The 11698-nt window shown below is 35.4% G+C and overlaps 1 pseudogene across 1 annotated transcript; it reads right to left on the reverse strand.

The window, feature by feature from the left end:
- Positions 1-2387: 2387 nt before the first annotated feature.
- Positions 2388-11113, reverse strand: LOC309610869 (peptidyl-prolyl cis-trans isomerase A pseudogene; annotated as a pseudogene). The gene has a single exon. The product of its transcript is annotated as a peptidyl-prolyl cis-trans isomerase A pseudogene (transcript).
- Positions 11114-11698: the final 585 nt, after the last annotated feature.

Below are 11698 nucleotides of genomic sequence, written 5' to 3' on the forward strand. Positions count from 1 at the left end.
GTCACAGGTCTCAAATCACTGGGAGTTTCTGAGTTCATGCAAAGTGTGTTAGCTTTAAGAATAATCTAGTCTCTTTCTACTGCTCTGAATTTGTAATTCAGCCAGAAGAATGAAGCTAGGCTCAGTAAATTAAGAATAGAAGAAAACTTCCTCAACTTGATTACAAACACCTCAAAAATTCTATAGCTAACATTACACTAAAATGATGAGAAACTCAAAGCTTTCCCACTAAGATCAGGAACAAGGTAATATGTCCCCTCTCACTACTCCTTTTTGTACTTGAGGTACCAGCTAATGAAATAAAACAAGAAAAGGAAATAAAAGGTATATACAGATTGGGAAGGAAGAAATAAAACTGTATTTTTTCACAGATGACATGACCATCTATGTAGAAAATGTGAAAGAATCAACAACAACAACAACAACAAAAAGACTCCTGGAACTGATAAGCAATTATGGCAAAGTTGCAGGATATAAGTTTCCTATATAAAAGTTAATCACTTTCCACTTATTAAAAAATAAGTGGAATGTGAAGTTAAAAATACAATACCAGGGAATTCCCTGATGGTCCAGTGGTTAGGGCTGTGTGCTTCCACTGCAGGGTGCACATGTTCCATCCCTGTTTGGGGGAACCGGGATCCCTCATGCTGCACAGTGCAGCCAAAAAAAAAAAAAAAAAAGCAATACTATTTACATTAGCATCCTCCAAAATGAAATACTAAGGTATAAATCTAACAAAATATGGACAAGATCTATGTAAGGAAAACTACAAAATTCTGATGAACAAAATGAAAGAAGAATTAAATGGAGAGATATTTCATGTTCATGGATAGCAAGACTCCATATTTTCAAGATATCAGTTCTTCCCAACTTGATAATAGATTCAATGTCATCCCAATCAAAATCCCAACAATTTATTTTGTGGATATCAACAAACTGATTCTAAAATTTATATAGAGAGGCAAAATACTCACAATAGCCAACACATTAATTAAGTAGAAGAACAAAGTTAGAGGATTGACACTTCCTGACTTCAAGACTTACTGTAAAGCTACAGTAATCAAGACAGGGTGGTTGGTATTTGTAAAAGGATAGAGATCTCTGAAATAGACCCATATATATATAGTCAACTAAACTTTGACAAAAGAATAAAGTCAAGTGCAGTATATCCTATTTTTCTCACGACTTTATTTTGTATAGAATCTACTCAGCCACCCTTTGGTGATGATTTTCTGTTATGCAGAAGTCAGGAATCTAGTTAAACTCATAAGGTCAAAAACTTCTATATGTCTGTGATTAAAGAAAATAAGAAAAAAAATTCAGATTCAACTGAAAAAAGAAAAGAAAGACAATGACATATGTATTGTTTGAAATTGCATACAATATATTAAAACCTTGATTGAACTAAACCTAAAGATTTAAAACTTTATATCATCTTGTCTATATTTAGGGAAGATTTTTTTTTTTTTTTTGACATTAGGAATGAGTAGACAATGTAGGTACCACAAGAAGTGTTACTCAGAGCCTCAAAATCATCCTTCCAAATAGGAAACACAGAGCTTCTTATAGTTAAATCACCCAGGAGCTCACAATTGTGTTCTGTCCACCTGGAATATTGAAACTGAGAGATTAGATTTACAGAAGTTAACAAATTACAGCCTATGGGCCAAATACAGCCCACAGCTGTTTTTTGTAAATAAAGTATTATTGGGGCACAGACATGCTAATTTTTAATGTACTGTCTATAATTATTTCTGTGCTACAATTGCAGAGATAAGTAGTTGAGGTATGTAGCCTGCAAGGCCTAAATAATTTGCTGTTTGACCCTTGACAAAAAGTTTACTGATTTTTTGACATAAAAAGTTTACTGACTCTAAGTTAAAGAATAAGGATATCAAAAAGTGTCATCTAAGCTACTTTAAGTGACTAAAAATTAAGGACAAATAACTAAAAAAAACAAAAGAAATTAAATGTTATGCCTGATGTTTTAGAGAACAAGTAGCTAATGAAAACAATAAGTATTTGACAAGCAAGCAAACAAACAAGAAACCTAACACTAATCCTGAAGAAGAGGGGATATGACGCTAAAACCCCTAGTTTCAAGATGCTCCATCATAATAGAATTTAGGGAACATTTCCCCCAGTTTATAGAAGTGAAGGAAAATGCAACTTAAAAAAAAGGAAAGAAAGAAAGAAAGAAAGAATTAGGGTCTTTTTTAAAGGCATGGATAAATGCCAAAATAAAAAAGAGATTATCTTGAGAGTGATCAAAATTGCATTCACAAGGAATAGAACATAAGAGTTACACACACTGCAGAAAAGAATAAAACAGAAAGTAGGAATGGAATTTAAATTAGAGATAATACTCTAGTATGTCTGACTGATACTTCTTAAATACCTATTGGATCATTAGATGGTGAAAAAATTATTATAAACAACCACTCCTCAAATCTGTCTCCCATTATAAATAGTAAATAATGAGGAAGAAATAAATAACTGCCAGAAAATATTATAGAAAGCACGAGGTGCTGTATTACTGAAGGGATGATCATTGAAATGTCCCAGATAGTTAGCCATGAACAAATGTCTGCCAGAGATGTTCATATAATGAACAGATAAAAGGTTTGGGCAAATGAGATTTCCAGTACCAGTAATACATCTGGGTACCTGCCCACTCAAAAATTTATATTTGTGTTTTTAAGGATGAATTTACCTTTCCCATCTTCTTTTTCTTGTATTTTCCTTTTTAACATCAAGAAAAACTTTCCCAGAAGTTGCCTATGAGACATTATCCACTGTCTCATTGGCCAGAGTTGTGTCACCTCCTACTTTTAATGAAATCATGTAAGTAGCTATACTTATATCAGAGAAAATATACTTTAAGCTGAAGACTATATCAAGAGTCAAAGAATGTCATATATAATGATAATAGGGTCAATCCATCAAGAGGATATAATATTTGTAAATACTTATACACTTACTGTAGGTGCACCTAAATATATAAATATTAACATATTTGAAGGGATAAATAGATAACAGTACAGTAGTAGGTATCTTTAATACCCCATTTTCAACAATGGGTAGATCATCCATATGGAAAATCATAAAGAAACATTGGACTTAAACTACACATTAGACGAGATGGTCCTAACAGACATATACAGAGCATTCCATTGAACAACAGAATACTCTTTCTTCTCAAGTGCACATGGTACATTTTCCAGGATAAATAATATGTTATGACACAAAGCAAATCATAATACATTTAAGAAAATTGAAATCATACCAAACATCTTTTCTGACCACAGTGGTATGAAACTAGAAATTAATTACAAGAAGAAAACTGGAAAATTCCTGAATATGTGGCTATTAAACAACATGCTCCTGAACAACCAATGGGTCAAAGGAGAAATCAAAAGAGAAATTAAAAAAAAAAAAAATCTTGAGAAAACTGAATTTGGAAATACAACACAACAAAAACTTGTGAGAACTGCAAAAGCAGTTCTAAAGGGAAGTTTATAACAATAAATGCCTTCATTAAGAAAAAAGAAAAATCTCAAATAAACAACCTAATTTGCATCTCAAGAGACTAGAAGAAGAAGAACAAATTAAACACAAAATTATTTGTAGGAAAGAAATAACAAAGATTAGAACAGAAATAAATTATATAAAGACCAGAAAAATAATAGGAAATATCAATGAAACTGAGTGGTTTTTCTAGACTTACCAAGAAAGGAAGAGAGAGAACTCAGATTAATAAAATTATAAATGAAAGAGGAGACATTACAGCTGATACCACACAAGTAGAAAGGATCATGAGACTATTATGAACAATTATATATTCACAAACTGGACAACCTAGAAGAAATGTTAAATTCCTTGAAACATACTATCTATGGAGACTAAACCATGAAGAAATAGACAATCTAAACAGGCCATTTACTAGTAAAAAATTGAATGAGTAATAATAAAAAGAAAACAAAAACTCCCAAAAAAGAAAAGCCCAGGACCAGATGGTTTCACAGGTGAATTCTATCAAATATTTAAAGAAGAAATAATACCAATCCTTCTCAAAATCTTTCAAATAATAGAAAAGGGATAGAACACTTCCAAACTGAGTTTGCAATGGCAGCATTGCCCTGATACCAAAGCCAGAAAACTACATTATAGGCATACCTCAGTGATATTGTGGGTTCCGTTCCAGACCACTGTAATAAAGCAAGTCACATGAATTTTTTGGTTTCCCAGTAGATATAAAATTTATGTTTACACTATACTATAATCTATTAAGTAAAAAATAGCATTTTGTCTAAAAAAATGTACATAGTTTAATTGAAAAATGCTTTATTCCAAAAAAATGCTAACCATCATCTGAACCTTCAGCAAGTCATAATAGTAACATCAAAGATCATTGATCACAGATCACCATAACAAATATAATAATAATAAAAAAGTTTGGGATATTATGAAAATTACCAAATGTGAGCAAATACTGTTGGAAAAATGGTGCCTATAGACTCCTTCAATACAGGATTGGCACAAACCTTCAATCTGTAAAAAACACAGTATCTGTGAAGCACAATAATATGAAGTACAATAAAATGAGGTATGCTTGTATAAGAAAGAAAATGACAGGCCAACATATTGGGTTGGCCAAAAAGTGCCTTCAGTGTTTAAATAAAAATAAAAGGCACATTTTTCATTTTCATCGAGAACTTTATTGAACAACGTATTCTCCCTCTTGTTCCATTACCTTCTGCCATTTTTCAGGAAACTTCATAATTCCATCTTCCCAAAACTTATTATCTTTTTGAGCAAATAACTGTTCCAGGGAACAGTTCTTCCAAGCAATTGAAATTTTTTCCATTGAGAGAATTTTGTAAAGACTGAAATAAATGGAAATCTGAAGATGTAATGCCTGGTGAATACAGCAGATGAATTGGAACTTCCCAGCCAAGCTGTAACAGTTTTTGCCTGGTTATCAAAGAAACACATGGTCTTGTGGTATCCTGATTGAAGACTATGCATTTTCTGTTCACTAACTCTGGACACTTTTCATCAAGTGCCACTTTCAGTTGGTCTAATTGGGAGCAGTACTTGCTGGAATTAATCGTTTGGTTTTCCAGAAGGAGCTCATAATAGAGCACTCCCTTCCAATCCCACCATATACACAACATCACCTTCTTTGGATGAAGACTGGCCTTTGGTGTGGTTGGTGGTGTTTCATTTTGCTTGTCACATGATCTCTTCTGTTCCACATTATTGTACAGTATCCACTTTTCATGGACTGTCACAATTTATTTTAAAAATGGAACATTTTTGTTACGTTTAAGTAGAGAATCACATGCGGAAATACAGTCAAGAACGTTTTTTCACTTAATTTATGTGGAACCCAAATAGCAAAGTGATTAACATAACCAAGCTGGTGCAAATGATTTTCAACACTTGATTTGTATATTTTGAGTATGTTGGCTATCTCCCACGTGGTATAATGTTGATTATTCTCAGTTAATGTCTTGATTTGATCCCTATCAACTTCAAATGGTCTACCCGACCATGGAGCATTGTCCAGCAAGAAATTTCCAGCACAAAACTTTGCAAACCACGTTTGACACGTTTGATCAGTCACAACACCTTCTTCATATACTACACAAATCTTTTTTTGCATTTCGGGTGCGTTTCACCTTTCTTGAAATAATAAAGCACGATATGTTGAAAATGTTGCTTTTTTTCTTCCATCTTCAATATTGAAATGGCTACACAAAAATTCACCAATTTTGATGTCTTTTTAAAAATGCACACTGATATGACAGCTGTCACGTACAATCTAACAAAATTGTTTTGAATGAAGTTTAGACAACTAAGTGCTACTAGAGCCATCTTATGGAAAAAAACAAATGAAACTTTTGGCCAACCCAATATGTTAGAGTATTCAGTAAATGGAAAAGCACTATAGAAATATGAGTTAATATTATTATTATTGTTATTATTACTATACATTCACAGACTCAAAAACACTGTCCATATTTTCACAGTAGTGAGTATTCAATGAGGATTATTTGTTATATAGGGCTATCAAATTATAATTTTCTAAGTGTTTTTAGATGTAATTATCACCTATTTAGCATTAGTTGGTACTAAATTATTTTAAAAAGTAAAATAATTTGATAGCCCAAATTTCCTGGAGGTATTTGTATATTTTTCATATTTGTTGACTTCACATACACATTAGTGACTTGGATCTCAATAATGCTAATTATATAACTACATGTCAGGAACTGTGCTAGCTACTCTGTGTGTTTCATCTCCCTTCAACCTCATAATTAACTCTATAGAGTGGATATAATAACTCTAATTTCACAGATAAGAAAAATGAGGATTAATGGGGTTTTTGCAAATACCCTGTGTCAAAAAGATCATAACTGGAAGAGGTATGTTTGGTGTACAAAAATGTCTAATATTGTAGACAGCCCTTGTGCTTTACCACTACTTTAACTAGACAGTGTAGATGCTTGATATTCACTTTCAAATTAAATGAATGAATGAATATTGTCTTAGCTTAGATCTGACGACTTTACAAACTCACAATATTTCAGGAAGGGAAAATGTCTGGATCCCAAATATGCAGATTGTGTATACCATAATTATCTATCTTAAGCATTCCACCATTATATCACATTAAACAGGTTCAAGTTGTAACTCATTAATTTCCAAGTAATACTTGCTCCTTTTCCTGTGTTCCCTTACTAAAAGGTATCATTATCCACCCAATTTCCTGCATTAAACATATAAAGTCCTCTCTCTGCCTAATCTCCTATTAGTAATCCATTTCTAAATCATGTAAATTCTTCTGTAAGGTATCTCAAACCCACCCATTTCCCATCTTGCTCCAATCATCATTATCTCTCAGCTGGGTTGTTCTTATAGAGTCCTAACTGGTCCTACCCACTCACATCCATTCTCCATGCTGCTGCTAGACTGTCCCTTCTACCATCAGATTTGATTATACAGTATTTCTGCTTTAAATATGAAGAGTATTCCTATTGCGCTGAAGACAGAGATCGAACACCTTAGCCTGGCCTATGAGGATCTTCCTCATTTTTCTTCTCTAATTCATTTCACACTTTCCACCATGGAAATAATTAACTAGTTGCATCTTCACAAGCAGGCTAAGTTTTCAATGTCCTCACATCTTTTGCCTTACTTGTTCATCTGTCAGGACTGCCTTTTCCCACATCTGTCCTACGTAGTGACTAAAGCAGGACTGACCAGACAGTTACCTTCCCATAAGCTTTACCAGCTGAAGCCTACACAACTCCCCATTAACTCCTGAATCTGTCCCTATTGTGACACTATCCCACTGCATTAAGTCCTTACTTGTCACTGCTCCCACTAAGTGAAATCAGCTTGAGAACATGGGTCATGTCTTTTTTTTTTTAATTTTACATAATCAGAATTTAGATGCCTGGCACAATTCTGATGCTCAATAAACTGTTTCAAAAAACATAATAAATGAATAAGTGAATGGATAAATATAAAGGAAGGAAGGAAAGAAAGAAGGGAGAAAGGAAGGGAAAGAGTACAAAAGGAAGAAAGAAAACTGTATGTCCTCTTGCTCAAGAAGAATATAAAAACTTAATACCCTTGGTTTTGGGGGTATGGGGATGGGATCAGAAGCACATGCTACTGTAAGACGTAAGTGTTATTTTTAGAGAAAATAAATTATTTTGTGTTTTTGGGTAGCAAACTGTAAACCTATCACCCCCCGCTGTAAATCTGACCCTCCATGAAATAAATCTTTCCTATAATCTCAAGTGTTTTTCATAAGATGGAATTCTATTCTTTAAAAGAGTAAAATGATCTAATCTGCAGTTCCAAAACTTCACTTTTCAAAAAAAAAAAAAAGATTATTGAAATTTATAGATTTGGCCATGGCAAAATGGCATTTATGATTTTCAGAGTTAAAATGAAATAAAATATCTAACTTGCTGGGTTTTGCTTTCATGACAAATAGGCACTGACAAATACATACCACATTACCATCCTTGATTGCTCTGATGGAACTCATTTTCATCTTGTGTTCCTCTAATTACATGAAAATTGCATACTTTTTATGCATGACACATTTTGCACAGCTTTAGCAAAAGGTTGTGAAGAGAGGGGAAAAAAAAAACATTTATCAGTTTTTTCCCCTTTCACAGCAGCAATTGATCATCTTCCCAGCAATCAATCTTGCTTTATGGGCCTATTTTTCTCCACTATTGTTGTAACCAAATGGCAGCAGAAAGGCACTGTACACAAAAAAAATATGGTGGAGGTTTTTAGGTGGTTTTCTCAGCTTTTAATAGATGAGATTGAGGATGCCCTTGCTTTCCGATGATTGTTCTGAGTTGTTTTCTTTGCTCTTCATTCCCCTCTCTGCCTGGGTATGAAGCTTTCACCATAGAAAGAGCGGTAGGACTCCTGTCTAAGAATCCTGCCCAACCCTTGATTTCTCATTCAAACTATTTTACATTTACAGAAAATATTGAACATTTTAAAGCACTTTCTTATCAATTTTTTAAATTTTAGTTTCATAATAAAATGGGATATATTTAGAATAGATCATTTTAATCTGCATTTTAAAGATGAGGAAATTGAATGATTATATGACTTGTGACTTTCCTAAATTAATGTGATTTATTTGTTTTGAATCTTGTAGTTGATTCAGAAGTCCTGGCTTCCAGTCCCAGCTTTTCCCAGAGGGTTTGGCTTCTCTTTAATAAAGACCTGGGAAAATAATTTTTCTGCTACCTATCCATAAAAATGCATACAAAGAACACACCAATAACAAATACCAGAGCAAATTACAGTCAATCAATTGGGTGTTTCTTTTTCCATTCTTTATTTCTATTCTTTCTGAGAAAGAAGGCATTGGCATTCACAGGAAGTTCAGCATCATTGTATTTAACTCGAAAGGAATTGTAGAAGGCACATCTCATTCCTTGAAAATAATGACAAATTATGCAATTTTTGTTTTACTCAACTCGATTGAAAACGCCTGGGGAATAGCCAAGCTGCTTGGCAAAGGGAGGCATTTGATGTTTGGGGCTTTGGAGCCAAGGGAGCGGCATTGCTTTTCAAACAGGTGCAGGCTCCTAAAGCCTCGCTCGTTTCCCCTTTTTGGACAGGCGCAGCACCTGACCAACTTTGGGAGAACAAAGCCTCCATCTGGATGAAGGGAAAGAGAGCTGGTCGCCTGTGGAGCTGCAGAGAACAAGGCTCTGCTTCCCTTTGAAGCGCTGGCGTTCTCCTTAATCACCTGGAAAAGTCTTAATTTAAAGAGGGGCTGTTAGACAAGCAGGGGATCTCAAGTATATTTGATTTTCATATCCAATCTACTTCCCTTTCATCAGGTTTATTAAAATTGGTGATGTGTTCATTGTGAACCCCGTTTGTATCTGAATATGGAGTACTTCCTTTAGGGTCTCCCTCGCTGCTCTGTTTGGTCCTGTGATGCACTCATATTGCTGCCTTTGCCATGGAGTCATTATTTCTGGGGATAAATACTGTGATGTCAGGCACACTGGATTATAATTGTTGCAGGGTAAACACAAGGGGACTTTATGTTCTTAGAATGCCTAATTAGATGACAGTAAATGCATTGTGGGACAGCTGAAAAACACAAGCCTAGGGAGTGTTGCATTTTTCACCATTGGATATACATGCATTGATGCACTTTATATCTTTACTCATATGAAGTAAATATCCTAAAGGAATTCTCTTACCATTTTAGAAAGATACCTGAAAGATTCACTTTGGGGAAACACACAAAATCCATAAAGCTATAGTCTCAGGAATACTAGTCAGCTCCATTCAGTGTATGGGGAATGTGACAGTCATTCTACTACACACACCTCACCCAAATGCCCTCTTTTTAAAAAAGGGAGGGAGGATAAGTGATTTTTTGATTTTATACTTGGGTTTGTGTCCTGGATGCAGCCATATGTTAGGGATACAAGAAACACAGGGGAGTTCTTGTCATGAAAGAGTTTGTATTTTATGTGAGATAAATAAAATCATCTGAGAACACAACTGTAAAAACAGAATTAAGCATTACAAAAGATAATGGGAAATCAGAGTTAGACAATTTTAGTCAAAGAAATAGGTAACAGCGTTCACAGGATTGCAGTTTGAGATCAGCTTTAAAAGTTGTATAAAGTTATAAAGAGAGGGATGTGGATGGTGTGTCCTTAGTGTTAATGAATTAAAAGAGAAAATGTGTGTAGGAACAAACCAGCAGTTTCTAGTAGGGACTCTCACTATGTCATAAGGGAAGTTTTTTTTGTTTTTTGTTTTTTCCTTTGGTTGTTTAGTTTTTATTTTATAACCATAAACTTAATTTTGCAATTCAGCTAAACTTGGAGGGGAATAAGGAAAATATGGAACCCAAAGAAGTGCAATGAGAGCACAAAGATTATAGTATATTTTGAGCAGATGGGGATGAAGGGGTGCTCTCCTGAGCTACAGAAGGAGTGGTCTGGTGGTTAAGATAAAACACAAGTTAAATTTATTATTAGATTTGTCCGCAGTCAGCAATGGTGATCTTCTTGCTGGCCTTGCCATTCCTGGACCCAAAGCGCTCCATGGCTTCCACAATATTCATGCCCTCTTTCACCTTGCCAAAGACCACATGCTTGCCATCCAACCATTCAGTCTTGGCAGTGCAGATGAAAAACTGGGAACCGTTTGTGTTGGGGCCAGCATGTGCCATGGACAAGATGCCAGGACCCGTATGCTTCAGGAGGAAATTCTCATCATCAAATTTCTCCCCATAGATGGACTTGCCACCAGTGCCATTATGGCGTGTGAAGTCACCACCCTGGCACATAAATCCCGGAGTTGTTCTGTGAAAGCAGGAACATCTATAACCAAAGCCTTTCTTCCCAGTGCTCAGAGCACGAAAGTTTTCTGCTGTCTTTGGAACTTTGTCTGCAAACAGCTCGAAGGAGACGCGGCCCGAGGGCTCGCCGTTGACGGCGATGTCAAAGAACAAGGTAGGGTTGCCCATGGTTGAGCAGCGCAGGAGGTTCCGGGGTGGCGGCGTCTGCAAAGCCATAAGGGAAGTTTTGAAATGATCTCTGGAGAAATGGAGACTTACCTTTAGGCAGTTATCAGATTGGAAGTTAAAGATGAAGTTCTGTTTTTGATTCTGAGCTAAGTCTGTGTGTGTCTGTGTGTGTGTGCCCGCTCACGCACATGTCAAAGTCCTTGCCCTCTTATCGCCTCCTCACTCTACAGATTTTCTTGAAGTGCCACTCCCAAATACAACCCATTGGTCCATGATCCATATTCCAAAACATTCCTCTCTTTCTCCATCATATCAATTTTCCCTTTGGGGGCTGTTTCCAGCTGATAGGGTAGGAAATGACCAACAACATGAATTTATACCAAGTTGTATATCTAGGACTGCAGTAATGCATGACACTTTTCCCAAGACTGTTCATATCTGCAAAGGGTATTACTAACTCAAAGAACCAGTGGAATGTCCCTTCAAGGAATCGACCACTGAGGAGCACTTTTGGGGAACAGGAGGACATCCCAGTGTCCTTAAGTTCTCTCCATATAAGTGGCTGTCTCCACACTGAAATGTACCTTAGGACAGAAAAGGACTTGTTCTTCAGCCCTACAGACATTCATAGGCCTGTAAACAATTGTG

This window comes from Balaenoptera borealis, assembly GCF_965194805.1.
Source record: "Balaenoptera borealis genome assembly, chromosome: 14".
Lineage (NCBI taxonomy): Eukaryota > Metazoa > Chordata > Mammalia > Artiodactyla > Balaenopteridae > Balaenoptera > Balaenoptera borealis.